At 42.7% G+C, this 20,055-nt stretch overlaps 1 long non-coding RNA gene and 1 pseudogene across 2 annotated transcripts in view; one reads left to right on the top strand and one right to left on the bottom strand.

The window, feature by feature from the left end:
* The window catches only part of LOC147336563 (uncharacterized), a 420,745-nt gene that overhangs the window by 314,997 nt on the left and 85,693 nt on the right, over nucleotides 1–20,055 (bottom strand). The window lies entirely within an intron of this gene.
* On the top strand, nucleotides 1,420–12,863 carry LOC147336571 (protein NLRC3-like; annotated as a pseudogene). Its single transcript, XR_015125193.1, has 6 exons — nucleotides 1,420–1,512; nucleotides 4,735–4,866; nucleotides 4,951–5,067; nucleotides 7,195–7,296; nucleotides 10,874–10,950; nucleotides 11,067–12,863. The product of XR_015125193.1 is annotated as a protein NLRC3-like (transcript).

Raw genomic sequence — 20,055 nt, 5'->3', positions numbered from 1 at the left:
TGACTGAGTCCTTGCTGCCACTTTATTAGGTACAGCTTGCTAACACAGGCTCAGACCTGCTTTGCCTTTACAGATACCTTAAACCTTCATGGCTCAGATTCAGCGAGGTGCTGGAAACATCCCTCAGAGTCATGTGATCAGTGACGCCTGCTTCAGCACTGACAGATAGAAAAGTACATCCACATAAACAGGAAATATAATAATAATAATCAAATGCTGATTCTCAGCTTTTCAGCCCTTTGTCTGGATGTTAATCCAGCAGAGTGTGTTTGTGATGACAGTAAATAAATGTTAGACTTACAGCTCCTGTTTTACTGCATTAAAGTGATCAGATGACTTCAGCGCTTTGACATGGATGGTAGTGAAAGCAGGAAATGACAAATGTAGCACAGCAGCAGCGTTTAACACGTCTGAGCTGGAAACAGAAACTCTGGTATGAACATCATTCATAGATCAGCTTCCAGCTTCTTTTGCTCGGCTACATTTTGGATGGATTTGCATTTAAAGATGAGACTAAAATGGTTAGGGTCAGGAGGTCAAAGGTCAGAGCTTCAGTGGGTCTGAGGGCAGCCTCACGCTGGAGAAGGATGAAGGAGTCTGACCTGAGCCAGTGTTTGACATGAACACATCAGCACTGCTGTCAGTGAGCCTAACGACAGCCGTTAGCATCATTTCAGTGTTTCAGTCATAAAAACACTTCCTGTCACTGTGGTGGTTACAGTGACATCATGCAGTTTGTGCTTTGACCTCCAGAGGGCGACAAATCAGCACAGACAGAGAGCTCCATTCAAACTTTGCTGCCAAAAGTAATAATTCTTCAAATATAATCATCAGTGTTTGAGCAGTTATGATATCAGGGACAATCTAGACATGTGTGACAATACTGAACATGTCACATGACACACCTTAAACATCATGTGATCTACTCTCAGTCTGCACTTTGATTCATTACTTCAACAGGTTGAAATTAGATTTGAAGAAACCTTCAGTGAAATAAAGCTTTCATCACAGGATTCATGTGAGCAGCAGATGAACTTTGTACCAACAACATCTTCAATAACAGAGTCTGAATGAAGCTCAGGTGTTGATGCTTCTCACTGATTGGATGGTTGGTTTCAGCTCTGCTCTCAGTCTTTACTGCACAGGTGAAGGTAGAAAGTGTGACTGGATCTATAGACTGGAAGCAGAGAAACATGGTGAACATTTGAAGCTTTGCAGCAGAAATGTTCATGTTACAAATACAGCAGAGCTGATCTGGGATCAGTGTGTTCACACCTGCAGCTACAACAAGGTTTCATGTCTTCACACGTCAGCATGTGAACTTTACTCAGTCTGAGCAGTCAGACGGCATATTTTTAAAGTTAACACATCAGAACACACAGAGCTGAGCCCCTCCCACCTGTGCTGAGTTTCAGGTGGAGTCCCGCCTCCTTCCAGGAAGCAGCTCACCTGTGTGTCCGTGTTTGGTGTCCAGGTGTGGAGTGGAGCTTGTTGTTGGTGTGTGAAGAAACTGTAAGTTTACTTCGTTTCCTCCTTTAACAGTTTGTCTTTAGGAACTTTGCTGTTTGTTCAGCTCATGTTTGATTTCTTCACACAACAAACTGTGTGTTTGTATTTCCGGTCTCTCCATTATTAAAGTCAGTGTGTAATGTTTCCTAGCTAACATCAGCTGTGTGCAGCTTAGTTCAGCACAAACAGCACAAATCTGCCGCTCCATAGTTCACGGTAACAGACTCACAGCTGGACCAACGAGGCCGAGTGTGTCCGCCACTCTGAACTACGTTCCTGTTTTGTGTACTTGTAATTTGTACTGTGTCCCAATTAAGAGAGTGCACGCTTGAAGTACGCGCACTACGCGTACTACGTACGGTGCGTACTATAATTACGATAAGTGCGGAAGTGAGAGGTTTGTGAAATGGGACGGTCTAGCCTTCGTCGCGCTGCTCAGGTTGCCTAGCAACCATGATACTAACAGCGAGAAACGTTTCATACAGCTTTGTTTGACAGAAATGGAGAAAAAATGTTTTGTTGCTCAGCCATTTTTTTCATGATATCACTTTGATTAGTTGAGTATCTGAGGCTGAGACCACAGGACTGTAAAACATGATTGTTGGGCTTCATTTCTGTACTGAACAGTCATTTAAGATTAGCTAGTACATAACAATTATTTAATGTTGTTCATGAGACTAAAGTCATCTCACTGTGGTAATGTAAATATAATATGGCCAATATTATATTTATTGTCAGATTATTATGATATATATATTACAGCAGTGAGCTTGAACTCTGTGTCAAAGATTCAAGTAGCAGTTATTTATATTTCCTATCACCTTAAATCTTCAATCAAAGACAAGTATCTTTGACTGTGTATATATAGATGTATTATATATAAGAAACAAATGTTGTTACTTCAGTATGTTGGCATTACTAAATTTGGCTCAGTGCTTACATATATGTGTAAAAAGAAAATGTGCGAGCTGTGGTAACTGTGTCTGATAGAATGAAGAGTAGACTGTTATATGAAATATTCCTTTATTGGGTGAGAAAATCAGACCATGTCATAACTGCTTTCAGTCATACAGAATAGATATCAGAGCCTTAAACAGGCTGACTTCTGCTAAATGGGTCAAACTGGGCAGAAAGTACACAAACACATAACATCCTTATAGAATATGATGTAACACTATAGATCAACTTACCTCAGAATATATAAAGCATATAAACAGTTACAGCAATATAATGCAACAAACACAGCAGCTACTGATCCAAAATACTCAAAGCTTCATAGAACTGAAACAAAAATTTATTTTTAGCTCCATTCTGCTGCTGATACAGACTTTAGGTTTCTGAACATTAAACTTGTTGCTGCCTTTCATAGTGTGTAACTTGAAGGCCCTGAGTACTTTCTCCCACACTGAAAACACTGGGATGATCACATTATTTGAACATTACCTAATAAGACTGATTCAGGACAGACAGTTATGTTAAACTTTCCTAGCAGTCCTTCACAAACAGGGAACAGTCTGTCTATTCTCTCCATCTGTCAGCTGCTGCTGGCTCTTCCTCCTCCTCTTCCTCACACACTGCTGAGTTTGTCCTGGTGGATCATCAGGGGTGCAAAGCCTCACAGATGATGTGCAGCAGTGGCTCCCTCAGTCTGTCCTCACTCTGGACACTTGCAGTCGTCACACATGGAAATCAAATGTGTGATAAGCTGCAGGATTCAAACACAAGTGTAACTTATAAACACATGTTCATACTTTTATTCCACAATCAGAGAGAAAGAAACAGAGAGAGAGTGCAGGACAGACAGACAGGTGACAGTCTCAGGTGTATACACTGCTACACAACAGCACCAGAGAAGCAGGATTTAGTGTTTGTGTTATTACGAGTGTAAACAAGAAGAGTTCCAGATGGTGCAGTGGACACATGTGTGACTGCTGTGATTAAAGCATCTTTCTTTCAGCTTAACGAGTGAACCGTCAGCTCGTTCAAACACACGTTAAAGTCCGTTTGGCTCGACACCACCGAACACAGGCAGCAATATAACACAGCTAACATTAACAGTTCAGTGAATCCTGCTTGTGCCGTGATGTTCAGGACTGCAAACCGAGCAGCATCACTGACTTTCAGCCTGTTGTGTTTGTGGATATATGACTGACTTTAATTATTCATAAAATCATCACATTCTCTGTAAGATTAAGGTCGACTATACATATATATATTGACCATATGACCAAGATACAGCTTGAGGTTGCACATAACATTGACTTCTCCTCAGCAGCTGCCCCAAAAATTGCTCTAGATGAACGATTCACGATTGATGCAAGCTGTGCGTTGCCATGTAAATGGTTTGCATTTCATGTGTATGTACTTGCTAAGTACATGTGAACAGATCTTGAATAAAAAAAAATTAACATACTTTTCTTTTCTGTTTTATTGAAACCACTTTACAGAAAGTACAATTATTTACAATGAACTGTACATGCAACACAACAGTTTTATGAATATTCAACAAGAGCAAGTTTCATTTGGCCCTGGTTTGACAACCACACTGGGGCACATATTCACCAAAACACAGCACACCTTAACAATCTTATCAAGCAGTGTTGTGCGCCGGTCCGAGTTTGACACAGGTATGTCGTCGTGCCCCATGTGCAGCGTTGGAGCCAAGTCTGGATTTGTTACATCCATTTCATATGCTGGTTTGAGTGCAATAATGCCAAATAATAAGCCTCTCCGTCAACATGACGTGGTTCTGCAGCATCACACATTAGGATGCTTTATCTAATTATCTTCATTCAAAATAACACTAAAAGCCTATTAAGAGAGATATGAATTTATTTAGAACTCACCAGAAAGAAAATGCTGCGAGCAAACCAACAAAAAATTGGGGATGGCAGAAAACTCGATATCCACTCGTCTGACCTCTGCAAACCAAGCTTGACGTATTCGTTTAGAATGTTGTTCACACCTGTTGAACTGACTGAAACTGCTAGTCACAGTAAATCAGTGTGTGTCAGTGAATGCATCGTATGTGCTTCGTGGCTCCACCGATTGGACTGAAAGTAGAGCAGCTGATGGCAGCTTCGTCTGCCTCACACTGCTGTCTGACTGCATTCAGCTGACACTGAGATGAAGCAGGAAAGAAGCAGCTGATATTTGGACAGCACACATGATGGAAAGGAGGATTTCAGTTGATGTGCACATGAATGATTTGTGTTTCCTCTGCAGGTGAAGGTAGAAAGTGTGTGTGAGCTGATGTGAATTGAGCAGCATGGATCAGTGTGAGGACAGAGAGGAGGGAGTCCCTCCCTCTAAAAGCACTCTGTGTGGGGAACATGAGAGCCAGACCAAAGCTCAGAGGTGAGATGACCATCTCTAACTGTCCATGACTCTTCTCCATGTCACAGCTCAGCACTCACATCACTGCTCCATCATTATTCACAGGAACCAGCCTGGACCTGAACCTGATTCAGACTCTGATTCAGATTCCAGCTCTGTGTCCTTCAAGAGTTGCCGGTCTAGAACTTCCCCCATTGATTTTAAAGTCTCTGCTGCAGAGAGGTGAGCTGTTAGTAACAAGAACTCTCTGATTTAAAGGATTTTGATGTTTCCTGGTTTCTAAAATGCATCTCTGTAGCAGAGCGGTGTCTCCAAGGACACACAGGCTCAGCTGTAACTGTCAGTTTATCTGGTTTTAAGACACATTTGGACTCAATTGGCTGTTTTTAACTATGTATTTTAATCAGAGGTGTAAATTTAGAGCTCACACATCTGGATCCTAAACTATGATAGAAACAGCTGCTAGCAGTGGGTAGTTTGACTTTGATACGCTGCTCTAGAAAGCAAACAAAAGTTTGTGCAGCTCCTCTGTTCAGCTGCAATCTTTTCTAAATGGACACAATGTTCTTGAGAGGTTTCAGTCTGGTTTTAAAACTCTTCATAGCACAGAAACTGCACTTTTAAAAGTTCTTAATGATCTTTTATTAGCCACTGACTCAGGTGACTCAGCTGTGCTTCTGCTTTTAGATCTGACCGCTGCCTTCGATACGGTTGACCACAGCATTTTAATCTCACGGTTGGAGCATTGTGGCGTAAACCCATTAGAGTGGTTCAGGTCATACCTGTCTGACAGGACCTTCTCTGTGAGCTTTGGCAATTTTATCTCTTCCTCAGCTCCCCTTACTTGTGGTGTTGCCCAGGGTCTATACAGGGGCCAATATTGTTCTCCATTTATATGCTGCCTTTAGGTCTAATTTTTAGAAAATACAACATTTGTTTTCATTCATATGCCGATGATACTCAGATCTATCTTCAATTGAAGGGAAACAGTCCTGCCTCACTAGAACCCTTACTTCAGTGTCTCGGTGAAGTTAAATCCTGGATGGCCTCTAATTTCCTTAACTTTAATGAGAACAAAACCGAAGTGATAATTTTTGGACCAAGTGGCAATCCCAACACTTCTAATTTTAACCTGCACAGTCTTGAGCCTTTTGTCAAATCACATGCCAAAAATTTGGGGGTTATACTTGACAGCAATTTCACCTTTGAAAAACAAATTAGCTCAGTTGTACAGCGGTCTTTCTTCAAACTGAGGCTTTTATCTAATGTGAGATCATTTTTATCTTTTAAAAACTTTGAACAAGCGATTCATGCTTTTATCATATCCCAGCTGGACTATTGTAACTCCTTATATGCTGGAGTCAGCCAGACCTGCCTGGCAAGGCTGCAGTTGGTCCAGAATGCTGCAGCTCGTCTTCTGACACGTACTAAAAGATGTGAACACATTTCCCTGGTACTTGCCTCCCTTCATTGGCTCCCTGTCCGCTTCAGAATTCATTTTAAAATTTTATTGTTGACTTACAAAGCCCTGAATGGACAGGCTCCCGGGTATTTGTCTGACCTCTTGCAGACTTATACCCCCCTTAGATCTCTTAGATCAAGTGATCTTTTGCTTTTAGCCGTACCAAGGTCGAGGCTGGTTCATAGAGGTGATCGAGCATTTGCAGTCGTAGCGCCTAAGCTGTGGAATAATTTACCCCTACACATCTTAAAACGCATTTTTATTTACTGGCTTTTAATACAGCATGAGAGTTGTTTGTTAATTTATATTTGGTGTTTGCTTTTAATACTCTAAGTTGTTTTATTGTGTATGTTGTGTTCTTGTACAGCACTTTGGTCAACGCTCCTGTTGTAATTAAATGTGCTATATAAATAATTAAACTATTAAACTCTTCAGAAAAGTGTTCAGAGAGCAGCTGCTGTATTAGACAAAGGCTCGTCGTGTGAGCCCAGATGTGTGTAACAGCTGGATGAAGGAGAACCATCACAGTCGCGTCTCCATCCCGCCTTTATTAATGAACTTCCTGTTGCTTGCAGATGACAGGAACACAAAGTGTTTGTGCCACGTGATGCTGCAGGATTTGTTAACGTGTCCATGATGGTAACATCTCCTCGTCTAACTGCAAACACATGAGCGCTCCTAACGGCAGCTATCACAGCCACACAGGCAGACTGTGTCTCACTGTTGCATTCAGGGACATTTGTTTTCCTGTAAAAAGCTGAACTCCAATCTAAGAGGACTGTTACTGACAGGAAACAGCTGCATTATCTGCAGTCTGTGTGATCACAGCTGCTTCAATCACTTCATCAGAGAATTGATCATTGAATAAAACATGTTTGTGTCTGCAGAGGTCAGAGGTCACAGTCTGCAGGATCCAGCTGTCCGTCTGTGAGGAGTGATGGGTCCAAAGGTCACCCTCCAGAGTTCAGTGCTGCACCTGGACCAACGAGGTCAGAGAACTGTGATGACTCCTTTACATGTTTGTGTTTTCCTGGATAAATATGACCAAAGATTCATTAAAAAGGTAAAAATATTAGACTTTGTCCAGTAGCGCTGTGTGGCAGGCAGGATTGGACCCAAACACAACAGGATGAAGTCAAAGAGGCAGCTTTATTTCAGCTGTGAACATGCAAACAGCAGAAATAAGGAAACATAACTGTAGGTTTGCAGTGAATGAAGCCTCAGCTCGACGCTCCACTTTGTCCCTCTTTTCCTTCTCCAAACAGCCACATCAGGAGTCTCTGATGGAGTTTTAAAATATTTAATTACAAATGTCCAAAGATGGGTTCAGGATACCTGAATCCACAGTTATTAAAGCTAAAATAGTTCACAGGGTTTGGACTTTGTTAGGTAACGAGAGAACATCAAAGTGTTTTTTATCTTTAAACAGTATTTTTATCACTTCAGTTGCTCTCACAGCCCTGTTTGTTATTTTACCAGAGCTCTTATGTTTCACTCAGTGCTCCCACCAAACACCTTGGAGGACACATTAGTGTGATTTAGATTTCATTGGTGTAAACACCAGTCACACAAGCTAACCCATGGAGGCAGCAGCAGGCTTTATGTTTGGTAAAGTCTGTTGGCTTAAACTAAGAGAGTTTAGTTTGTTAGCACAAAGAGCTGTCAGCTAAAGCCCCGAATGCACTTTGAATACAGACGAACTGAGAAAAACACTTTAAATACAGCAAACAGTCAAACTGACAACATCTTGTTCTGCTGATCATCCACAGCAGTACGTTTAGCATTCATGCTAGCAGCAGGCTACGACTGTCCACAAGGCTTAATATATGTGTGTATTTGATATAATGCCAACAAGTACAAATAGGTGTTCTTACAGGTCTTAATCACAGAGGTCTGATAAGTCTGGTGACTTTCACACTCAGCAATTTTGCTGCCTTTTATTGTATATTGGCCTTTTTAAAGCCCTTCAAAGTCTCCCACATTCATACAGAGCTTTTAACACCAAACTCCTTTACAGTCCTTCTCCTCTCACACACGATCACACGACTGATTTGTCTGCAGCAGCTGTGTTACTGCTAGTATTTTATTATGTGTGTAATCTCCTCATATTGTTCCTGTGGTTTAGTTTGACTTCCTTCTGCAAACTCAGCTGCTCTGTTGCTGATACACGTCTCCATGAATATGATTGATCAGATGCTGCCAACACCATGTGTTTCATGTGAGCGCTCAGCTGAAAGCCTGGGTTGACTTATCGAGTTAATAACAAGCTTCACGTGACTGTGAATGCTAAAGTGAATCCAGATAAAGGAAAGAGACCCTGCTAATGTTGGACTCACTTCTTAGTGTAGATCCCAGGAGGAAGTTCAACATAGCCATTCTTTGTGCTAGCTCGACCAAACCTGAGACCACAGTGCAGGATAATGATTATCATCTGTCTCTGTCAAGGACATTTAAAATCCACAAATAACAAACATAATTATATTTGATCATTAAAATATGTTTTCAAATAAAAAAGCATGAGCACACTGGTGGATTACAGAAACATGAAAACTCGTTAACAGTAAAGTTAATTTAGGCGTAAACAAAGTGTAGAACATACTTAAGTAGAAGGACTGATGTTTGTGTTAAAATACCCCCTTAAAGCTGAAATACTGATTCAGCTTTCTCCAAAAGTTGATTCTGTTCATCTGGACGTAGCGTTTAGTGGGAGAAACATTTCGTCTCTCATCCAGGTGACTCCTTCAGTGTCAGCTAACTGCAGGATTCAATCTTATAAACAGGACATTTGCATAATGACTGAAACCAGCCCACTGAAGGAACAAAGGGCTGTGAGGTCAGTTCCTTAATCTTAATTATGCAATTCTCATGACCACTGATCAATAACCATGAGTCCCATTCACAGAGAGTTGGGGAATGGCTGCAATCACAGCATTGTAAGATGGTGACAGATGTACCCTTAGGCCCCCTCCTCGATTCAGAGATGGTCTTTCCCTTTTCATGTAAATGGCGTCCTTGACTCCACCCTCAAACCAGCGTTCCTCCCTGTCCAGGATGTTACATCCTCATCATTGAAAGAGTGTCCACTGGCCTGTAGGTGTAAATAGACTGCAGAGTCCTGGCCTGACGAGGTGGCTCTTCTGTGTTGTAGCCAGAGGTTGTTTGGTTTCCCCGATGTATAAATCCTGCCAATCCTCCTGCACTTAACAGCGTACACTATGTTACTCTGTTTGTGTCGGGGGACCCGATCCTTGGGGTGGACCAGTTTTTGGCGCAGCGTGTTTTGGGGTTTAAAAGCCACAGAGACCCGGTGTTTAGAAAAAATGCGTCTCAGCTGCTCCGATACTCCTGACACATACGGGATAGCTACAGGTTTTCTCTTAGGCAGCGGTTGTCCTTCTCTCCTGGATCGACTGGAGCTTTCTTTAGGAGCCTTTTCAGCTTTGACAAAAGTCCAGCTGGGACACATTTATGTACGTCCAGATGAACAGAATCCACTTTTGGAGATTTACTTTCCTGGATGATTGAGAATGCATCAAGACGTTCCTCCTAAAGTGTTATTCAGTGTTGTGACAGTCAGCTGCTGCTGGGATGGGCTGTGGCAAAGAGAACAGAGAAAATCAAAATCAGAGTTTTTCTCTGAATTAAAAGCAAGGAAACAACAATATATTCTACATGGTGAAACTGATGGTTTATGGTGTTTGGGTCTGTTTTTCTGTATTCATGCAGATAAAGTGTAAACTCAGATGAATTATACCATCAAATGTTAAAGGAAAATATCAGGATGAGTGTCTGTGAGCTGAGAAGGACGTGAAGCGAGCAGTTTATCCCAGAGCTGAAGCTGCTCTGTGTGCAGAGATGAGCTCAGATTCCTGCTGTGATTGATCAACAGTCACAGAAATGTAGTTATTACTGCAGTATGGTCACAGCAGATACTGATGAACATGTATTATGAGGATGGATGATCAAGTTTCTCACTCTCTCCTTTAAATCTGTTTTTTCTTCTTCACAGTTTATCTGTTAATTTATTAATGAATAACACTGAAAGAGTTTCTGTTATATTTCCCCTTGAACATCAGCTTATTAGGGCGGCATTAGGAAATAGCCCCCCTCCAAAGAATGAATAAATGAATGATGATAATAATAAAATGATTAAAAAGCAGAGCTCAGAGTGGTAGAATGGTCAAACATGGATCCACCGGTGGTTCAACTGCATTTGGTGACGTGACTAAAGCAAATCATTCAAATAATCCCACCATCAACGGGATGTTGTCTCCTTTACTACGGTTACTTTACTTGGTCACCGTGTGAATTTCTTTGAAATGAACCAAATTCTTTTATTTGTTGGTTGTTGCATATTTAACCTCTACAGTCAGGAAAGGAGGAGATGAGGCCTCAACAATGTTGGGTTGTAGCTGTGGTTCAGGTTAGAGTGAGTGTCCATGGAATAAATGTAAGTCAGTGAACTGGAAACATGACTGTGTTCAAACTTTATTTTCCTTTTTATAATGAGTCTAATCAAAGGTGGACAGAAGTATCTCCACTTTGACTTTTCTGTGTCACCATCAGAGCTTCTGCACAGTGTGGAGAAAGATCCAGAAGCAGAGCTGGACTGCAGACAGCCAGTCAGAGCAGCTGTGTACAAAGTAAGACTGAACATCTGTCTGCTGATGGACTCATTGCTGAAAACTGGACTTCTTGTGTTGTTCAGACATTGAAGAGTTTTCTTTCTCTTTTGTCTCATTGTTTTTCTTTCTTTCAGCAGATGTTGGTCTGCAGGAGGTTTTAGATGAACATAAGATCAGTCTGAGGAGGAGATGTGAACGTGTGACTGAAGGAAGTGATGAAACAGGAAGTAGAACCCTCCTCAACAGGATCTACACTGAGCTCTACATCACAGAGGGACAGAGTGAAGATGTTCATACCCAACATGAGGTGAGGCAGCTGGAGACAGCTTCCAAGATGGACGCCCTCCATGACGCTCCAATCAGGTGCCAGGACATCTTTAAAGCCTTACCTGACCAACAGAGACCCATCAGAGTGGTTCTGACCAACGGTGTGGCTGGTGTTGGAAAAACCTTCTCAGTGCAGAAGTTCACTCTGGACTGGGCAGAGGGCTTGGAGAACCAACATGTCAGTGTGGTGGTTCTGCTTTCATTCAGGGAGCTGAACCTGATCAGAGATGAGCAGTACAGTCTTCTGGAGCTGCTCCATGTTTTCCATCCAACATTACAGAAGGTCTCAGCAGAGAAGCTGGCTGTCTCTCAGCTTTTGTTCATCTTTGACGGCCTGGATGAAAGCAGACTTTCATTGGATTTCACCAACAGGAAGCTGCTGTCTGATGTCACACAGAAGTCATCAGTCAGCCAGCTGCTGACAAACCTCATCCAGGGGAATCTGCTTCCCTCGGCTCTCGTCTGGATAACTTCCCGACCCGCAGCTGCCAATCAGATCCCTCCTACATGTGTTGACAGGCTAACAGAAGTACAAGGCTTCACTGACGCCCAGAAGGAGGAGTACTTCAGGAGGAAATTCAGTGATGAAGAGCTGTCCAGCAGAATCATCTCCCACATGAAGACATCCAGGAGCCTCCACATCATGTGTAGTATCCCAGTCTTCTGCTGGATCACTGCTACAGTTCTGGAGCACATGTTGACTACAGAACAGAGAGGAGAGCTGCCCAAGACCCTGACTGACATGTACTCACACTTCCTGCTGGTTCAGACAAAGAGGAAGAAGAACAAGTACCATGAGGGACATGAGACGAGTCCACAGGAGCTGACGGAGGCCGACAGGGAAGTTCTTCTGAAGCTGGGGAGGCTGGCGTTTGAACATCTGGAGAAAGGAAACATCATGTTCTACCAAGAAGACCTGGAGCAGTGTGGTCTGGATGTGACAGAGGCCTCGGTGTACTCAGGAGTTTGTACAGAGATCTTCAAAAGAGAGTGTGTGATCTTCCAGAAACCAGTCTACTGCTTTGTTCATCTGAGCATTCAGGAGTTTCTGGCTGCAGTCTACATGTTCCACTGTCACACCAACAGGAAGACAAAGGTGCTGAAGAACTTCTTGGGGAAAAAAATACAACGAGTTCTCTCTGGATGATTTCCTTAAACGAGCCATGGAGAAATCCCTCCAGAGTAAAAATGGCCACCTGGACCTGTTTGCTCGCTTCCTTCATGGCCTCTGTCTGGAGTCCAACCAGAGACTCTTAGTAGGTCTGCTGGGTCAGACAGAGATCAGTCCAGAAACCATCCAGAGAGTCATCAACAACCTGAAGGAGATGAACAGTTATGAAATCTCTCCTGACAGAAGCATCAACATCTTCCACTGTCTGATGGAGATGAACCACCTCTCAGTACATCAGGAGATCCAAGAGTTCCTGAAGTCAGAGAACAGATCAGAGAAGGAACTCTCTGAGATCCAGTGCTCAGCTCTGGCCTTCATGCTGCAGATGTCAGAGGAGGTTCTGGATGAGTTGGACCTGCAGAAGTACAAAACATCAGAGGGGGGACGACAGAGACTGATTCCAGCTGTGAGGAACTGCAGAAAGGCTGGGTGAGTCCAGATGTGATCATTAACATCATTGATCAGTGTAGGTTAGTAGTTTAATGTTGAAACTAAAATCAGATTGTAACCACAAAGTGTTTGTGTCCGTACGCTGCAACCTTCCACACCATTCCTTTATTGTACAGACTCAGCAGCAGCTCCATGGATCCCAAATCCAAGAGTGGAGAACAGATTTGAAGTGTGTCACATCCATGCAGTCACAGCTGTTTCCACCATGTTTCCACTGATATTAATCCTGTTCAATGACACGTTTCATATCAGTGAATATGTTCTTTAGGACGTCCACTGACATGTTTAAGTGTCCTGCTGGAAATCACTCAAATCATCCATGAAATCCATGAAAAATCCTTTTAGTGTTTCTAACTTCACCCTCTGTCCTCTCTCTCTCTCCATCCTCCTCACTGCTTCTTTCACTGATAATCACACAAACATCGTATTCAGCTACAAAATAACACAATAACATCATCTGATGATCATTATTATAAGAGCAGGATCCATATTTGATATCAGAGTAACACACTGCTTGGTTATGTGCAGTCATCATCAGTGACTGTGGGTCAAACAGAAGCTCTCTGATTGGTTGCTGACCTTGGTCACCTGTCCACTCTCACCTGTTTGTGTTTGCTCTCTCTTTGCTGTCTCCATCCTCTCTCTCCTTTCTCTCCCTCTCTGTCTTTGTACGTCACTCAGGTCCAATGGAAACAGTGACATTTACAAACCAATCAAAGACAAACTGATCCATGTCAGGTTATAACAATATTCAAAGTGAATACAGGCTGCTGCTGGACACAGAAGGGTAACATCATTTTGACTTGCTGTCACCTGGATCTGGACTCATAAACACTGAAGCCCTGAACAGGAATACAAATCATTTTCTGCCAACTAGTGACACACCAGCAGATAATGGCTCAGAAAGCTAAAATGAGCCAATCATTTCTGTGTTTAGTTCCCCTGAAATCAGATCTGATATCAGCAGCTCTGAGTTCATTCATCATCATTGTCCAGTGATGAGATTTCTGCTCCGTTTGGTAACAGTCAGCAGGTTTTTCCTGCGTGTGGACGTGAACAGTTGTACCTGACAGCAGGTAGCAAACAGAGATCATCTTTCCAGCTGGAACTCTTCACTGAGCTGAACTTATTCAAAATGTTCTGGAGTCAAAACAGGAAACAGTCCAAATGTGTGTCTTCACTCTGACTCTGGATCAGATCTCAGTGACAGACTGTGGACATTATGGAAGCCTAAATGTGACACCATCTTCCTCCTTCATCTGCAGATTAAAGCCAAACAAAGATTCTCATTAAAAGTCTGCAGGTCTGAGAGAGACTCAATCGTTGTGTCATGTCAAACACAGTAAGAGGAGCTGAAGCACAGATGTGAAGAGCACATTCATCAGATGACTGTGTTGTCGTTGTATAGCTTTGAATAATTACACAGCATCCACTTGTGTTTCGCGACCGTCTGCTCCAAACATTTTTATTATATCATTCACAAGTCAGTCTTCTTTTATAGAGGCATTCATGAGCCCTCTCATATACAGTGCCCCCTTCTGGCAAAACCCCATTAGCACATGAACACCCACACATCACCACATCCCCTTTTCTCTGACAACATAGGTCCCACGAACCAACATATACACATATTAGCATTACAACAATATGTCTTTTTTTTTTTTTTTTTTTTTTTTTTTTTTACACCATCAGAATATAAGATAAAAAAAACAAATCCAGTCGTAGCTTTACAGATTAAGCCTAACTGGTCTTTGGACCTTATGCTCTGACCTCCTCAATACCGGTTCTGAAACAACTGCACTCTTTTCCTCATGTCCATCCAATGATTTCAAACCAGACACTGTCTCTGCATGTGACACATCAACCTTTTCATCTTCCTCACCATATTGTTCCTCCTGAAATGTCTCTTTAGTCTTCAGCAAGTTACGACGGTTCCTTCTGAACACATGACCGTCTTCAGTTCTTACGTCATATGATCTCGGACCTGCTTCCTGAAGAACAATGGCTTTCCTGCTCCATGCATTCTGATCTTGGATTCTCACTACATCATCCTGTGCAAGCAACCCAAGTGCTCTCTTTCCCTTGTCGTATTGCAATTTTTGTTTCCATTTCAGATGCTCTAGTTTTTTTGTCATTCTGTCACTCTGCTTGCTTTCTGCATAGCAGGACAACGTTGTTTGTAGGCTACGATTCATCAGCAATTCTGCAGGGGATAACCCACAGTCAAGAGGAGCAGTCCTGTAGCTCAGCAGAGCTAAATAAGGATCTGATCGACTATCTGTAGCCTTCTTCAGAAGCTGCTTGATGATATGCACTCCTTTTTCAGCCTTGCCATTCGCCTGTGGATGTTGAGGACTTGATGTGACATATTTAAAGCCGTATTCTCTTGCGAAATTCTACCATTCTCTGCAATTATAGCAAGGACCATTGTCACTAATGACAGTTTCAGGTATTCCATGCCTGGAAAAGATAGACTTCACATGTGTGATCACATTATTAGCAGTTGTACTTGTAAGCAGAGCAATCTCAGGAAAGTTAGAGTAATAATCTATCACCAACAGATAGTCTCTCCCATTAAAATGAAATAAATCTGTTCCGACTTTCCTCCAAGGCGCTGTAGGAAGTTCAGGAATCATCATGGGTTCTCTTGTCTGTCTGCTCTGAAACTTGTTACATGTTTCACACCTTCCGACCATGGTCTCAATGTCTTTATTAATGCCAGGCCAGTACACAGTGTCTCTAGCCCGCCTTTTACACTTTTCTATTCCCAGATGTCCCTCATGTATTCTTTGAAGTATCAGTTGTCTCAGACTATGTGGTATCACAATCCTATTGCCTCTCAACAGCAGTCTATTTACCACATTGAGCTCCAATCTAACATGATAATACTTTGAACAAGACCCTTTGGGCCAGTCTCCTTGGATATTTTCCATCACCATTTGCAGCTCCCTGTCTGCAGCTATCTCCTCGCATATTTGTTTTATCTTTGCGTCAGACACTGGTAGAGACTCCACTATCATATTAACATGATCGTCTACGTCTTTCTCAGTGGAGCTTGCGTGACACACCTCTGATGCTCACGACAGTGCATCCGCTAAAGTTAAATGCTTCCCTGGTGTGTATATCAAGTCAAAGCTGTACCTTTGCAATTTCATCATGAGACGTTGAATCCTCGGCGACATCTCGTTCAGATTTTTCTTAATGATTGACACCAAAGGACGATGATCTGTCTCAACTGTAAAGGTAGGAAGACCATAAACATAACAGTGAAAAATATCAAGTCCATATGCCAGTCCGAGACATTCTTTCTCAATCTGAGCATATCTAGCTTCAGACTTAGTCATGGATCTAGAAGCATAAGCAACTGGTTTCCAGCTCCCTTCTTCAGCCTGAAGTAAAACAGCTCCAAGCCCATCCTTTGAGGCATCTGTCGAGATTTTCAGACTCTTAGTTGGATCATAATAGGCAAGCACCGGGTGCGTTGTCAGTGTGGTTTTCAAATCATTCCATTCTTGTTGACCATTGTTGTTGACCCTCGCTGACCATTCAAATTCCATGGAATCACGAAGTGCTGATGTTCGCACTGACAAGTTAGGTATGAATTTTCCTACAAAGTTTATCATTCCCATCACTCTGAGCACACCTCTCTTATCTGTCGGGCGTGGCATTGTTGCGATGGCTTTTACTTTTCTTTCATCTGGCTCAATACCTCCAGCAGAGAATTTGTCTCCCAGAAATATTATTTCCTTCACACCAAAATGACACTTGTCACGATTTAGCTTTAATCCATTCTCCCTCATCCGCTGCAGCACCTTCACCAGTCTTTCATTATGTTCTTGTAGGGTGGAGCCCCATATACAGTGGGGCAAAAAAGTATTTAGTCAGCCACCGATTGTGCAAGTTCCCCCACTTAAAATGATGACAGAGGTCAGTAATTTGCACCAGAGGTACACTTCAACTGTGAGAGACAGAATGTGAAAAAAAAAATCCATGAATTCACATGGTAGGATTTGTAAAGAATTTATTCGTAAATTAGGGTGGAAAATAAGTATTTGGTCACCTCAAACATGGAAAATCTCTGGCTCTCACAGACCTGTAACGTCTTCTGTAAGACGCTTTTCTGTCCCCCACTCATTACCTGTATGAATGGCACCTGTTTGAACTCATCATCTGTATAAAAGACACCTGTCCACAGCCTCAAACAGTCAGACTCCAAACTCCGCCATGGCCAAGACCAAAGAGCTTTCGAAGGACACCAGGAAAAGTATTGTAGACCTGCACCAGACTGGGAAGAGTGAATCTACAATAGGCAAGCAGCTTGGTGTGAAAAAAATCAACTGTGGGAGCAATCATCAGAAAATGGAAGACATACAAGACCACTGATAATCTCCCACGATCTGGGGCTCCACGCAAGATCTCATCCCGTGGGGTCAAAATGATCATGAGAACGGTGAGCAAAGATCCCAGAACCACACGGGGGGACCTGGTGAATGACCTGCAGAGAGCCGGGACCAAAGTAACAAAGGTCACCATCAGTAACACACTACAACGGCAGGGAATCAAATCCCGCAGTGCCAGACGTGTTCCGCTGCTGAAGCCAGTGCATGTCCAGGCCCGTCTGAAGTTTGCCAGAGAGCACATGGATGATACAGCAGAGGATTGGGAGAATGTCATGTGGTCAGATGAAACCAAAGTAGAACTTTTTGGTATAAACTCAACTCGTCGTGTTTGGAGGACGAAGAATACTGAGTTGCATCCCAAGAACACCATACCTACTGTGAAGCATGGGGGTGGAAACATCATGCTATGGGGCTGTTTTTCTGCCAAGGGGACAGGACGACTGATCCGTGTTAAGGACAGAATGAATGGAGCCATGTATCGTGAGATTTTGAGCCAAAGCCTCCTTCCATCAGTGAGAACTTTGAAGATGAAACGAGGCTGGGTCTTCCAACATGACAATGATCCAAAACACACCGCCCGGGCAACAAAGGAGTCACCTTTGTGAAGAAGCATTTGAAAGTCCTGGAGTGGCCTAGCCAGTCTCCAGACCTCAACCCCATAGAAAATCTGTGGCGGGAGTTGAAAGTCCGTGTTGCTCGGCGACAGCCTCAAAACATCACTGCTCTCGAGAAGATCTGCATGGAGGAATGGGCCAAAATACCAGCTACTGTGTGTGCAAACCTGGTAAAGACCTATAGTAAACGTTTGACCTCTGTTATTGCCAACAAAGGTTATGTTACAAAGTATTGAGTTGTATTTTTGTTATTGACCAAATACTTATTTTCCACCCTGATTTACGATTAAATTCTTTACAAATCCTACCATGTGAATTAATGGATTTTTTTTTCACATTCTGTCTCTCACAGTTGAAGTGTACCTCTGGTGCAAATTACTGACCTCTGTCATCATTTTAGGTGGGAGAACTTGCACAATCGGTGGCTGACTAAATACTTTTTTGCCCCACTGTAACCACATCATCAACATAACAGCGAACCCCTTGTAAACCCTCTAACATGTTGTCCATGGCACGATGAAAAATCTCAGATGATGAGATTATTCCAAATGGCATTCTGAGGAATCTATACCTGCCAAAAGGTGTATTGAAAGTACAGTATTTTGAACTTGTCTCATCCAGCTTTATTTGCCAAAAACCCTGTGCTGCATCTAGCTTTGAAAAGTATTTGGCGCCCGCCATTTCACTTGCAATCTCTTCACGCTTTGGTATCTGGTAGTGCTCACGTTTTATGGCTTGATTTAAATCGCCAGGGTCCATGCATATTCTCAAATCATTGTTTTTATTCCTTTTATCCACACACACCATTGAGTTTACCCACGCAGTCGGCTCTTCCACTTTTGTAATGACCTGCAACTGTAACATCCTGTTAAGTTCTTTCTTCAAACGGTCCTTCAGTGGAGCTGGGACCCTACGTGGTGCATGGAGCACTGGCTTTGCATCCTCTTTCAGCTGGATACTGTAATTGCATGGTAGACATCCCAAACCTTTGAAGACATCCTCATAATGCTGTACAATGGAGTCAACTGCTCCTCGCTGTCCACTTTCTATTTCTGGACAGCTGATGTGGTACACTCTTTCTACTAGGTTCAATCTTTTGGATGTCACGCCACCCAGCAGTGATTCACGACCTTCTGGAACAACATTAAACAACACATCATAATCTTTATGTTTTATTGTCACTTTAAGCCTGCATTGACCACTGTTCTCAATATGCTTTCCATTGTAGTCTTTTAGAGGTACTCTTTTCTTTATTATTTTGGGCTTTGGTTTCATAGCATGGATCTCTGTCATGCTGATTAGGTTTGCCTGTGCACCCGTATCGATCCTTAGCGCCACCAAAGTTCCTTGTATTGGGAGTGAAACAATCCACGTGTAGTCATAATCTGAGCATCGCCCACTGTCCTCTGTTTCGTTATGCTCACTTTTCACATCCTCAAGTGACACCATGCCCACAAAGAAAGTTTCGCATAAGTCAGTCTCTTCAACTACATGCACTGATTTGGGTTTGACTTTCGACAGACATTGTTTGGCAAAATGATTTTTTCCATCGCATTTCAAACATCTTTTGCCATAAGCTGGACACTGTCTAAGTTCATGTCTGCTACCACATCGCTTACAGGAGTACACTGTATCCTCTTTGCTGGGCTTCTGCGACATATTCTTCCTCATTGTCTTTTTAACCACAGCTATTCTTGCACCATCATGTACTGCAGCAACGCTCATCTCATTAAATGTCTTTGCATGCTGCAGGGCTAACTCACTCGCATGACACAGTCTTTCTGCCTCATCCATCTCTGAGCAGCCGTTCTCTAGTCCGTTTATCATGGATCCCATACACAATTTGATCACGAACCATAGAATCTTTCAGCGCTCCAAAATCACACGACTGTGCCTTTAGCTTCAAATCAGTCACAAAGCAATCAAAAGTCTCTTCTGGTTGCTGCATCCGAGATCGGAAAACATACCTTTCATATACTGTGTTCTTCTGTGGTGAACAGTGTGCATCAAACTTTTCAATCACTCTGTCATACGTACTCCTGTCACCAACTTCCTCAAACTCAAACGTGTTGAAGACTTCAATGGCCTGAGGACCAGCTACCGTGAGCAGCAATGCAATCTTCCTGGCATCGGGTTTAGAGTCCAGTCCCATGGCAGCCAT

This window comes from Aulonocara sp. 'chitande type north' Nkhata Bay, linkage group LG3 (assembly GCF_057382095.1).
Source record: "Aulonocara sp. 'chitande type north' Nkhata Bay isolate Kocher_YH1m ecotype deep benthic linkage group LG3, A_spYH_male_GT1.1, whole genome shotgun sequence".
Classification (NCBI taxonomy): Eukaryota; Metazoa; Chordata; class Actinopteri; order Cichliformes; family Cichlidae; genus Aulonocara; species Aulonocara sp. 'chitande type north' Nkhata Bay.
This window is presented reverse-complemented; position numbering and strand designations above follow the sequence as displayed.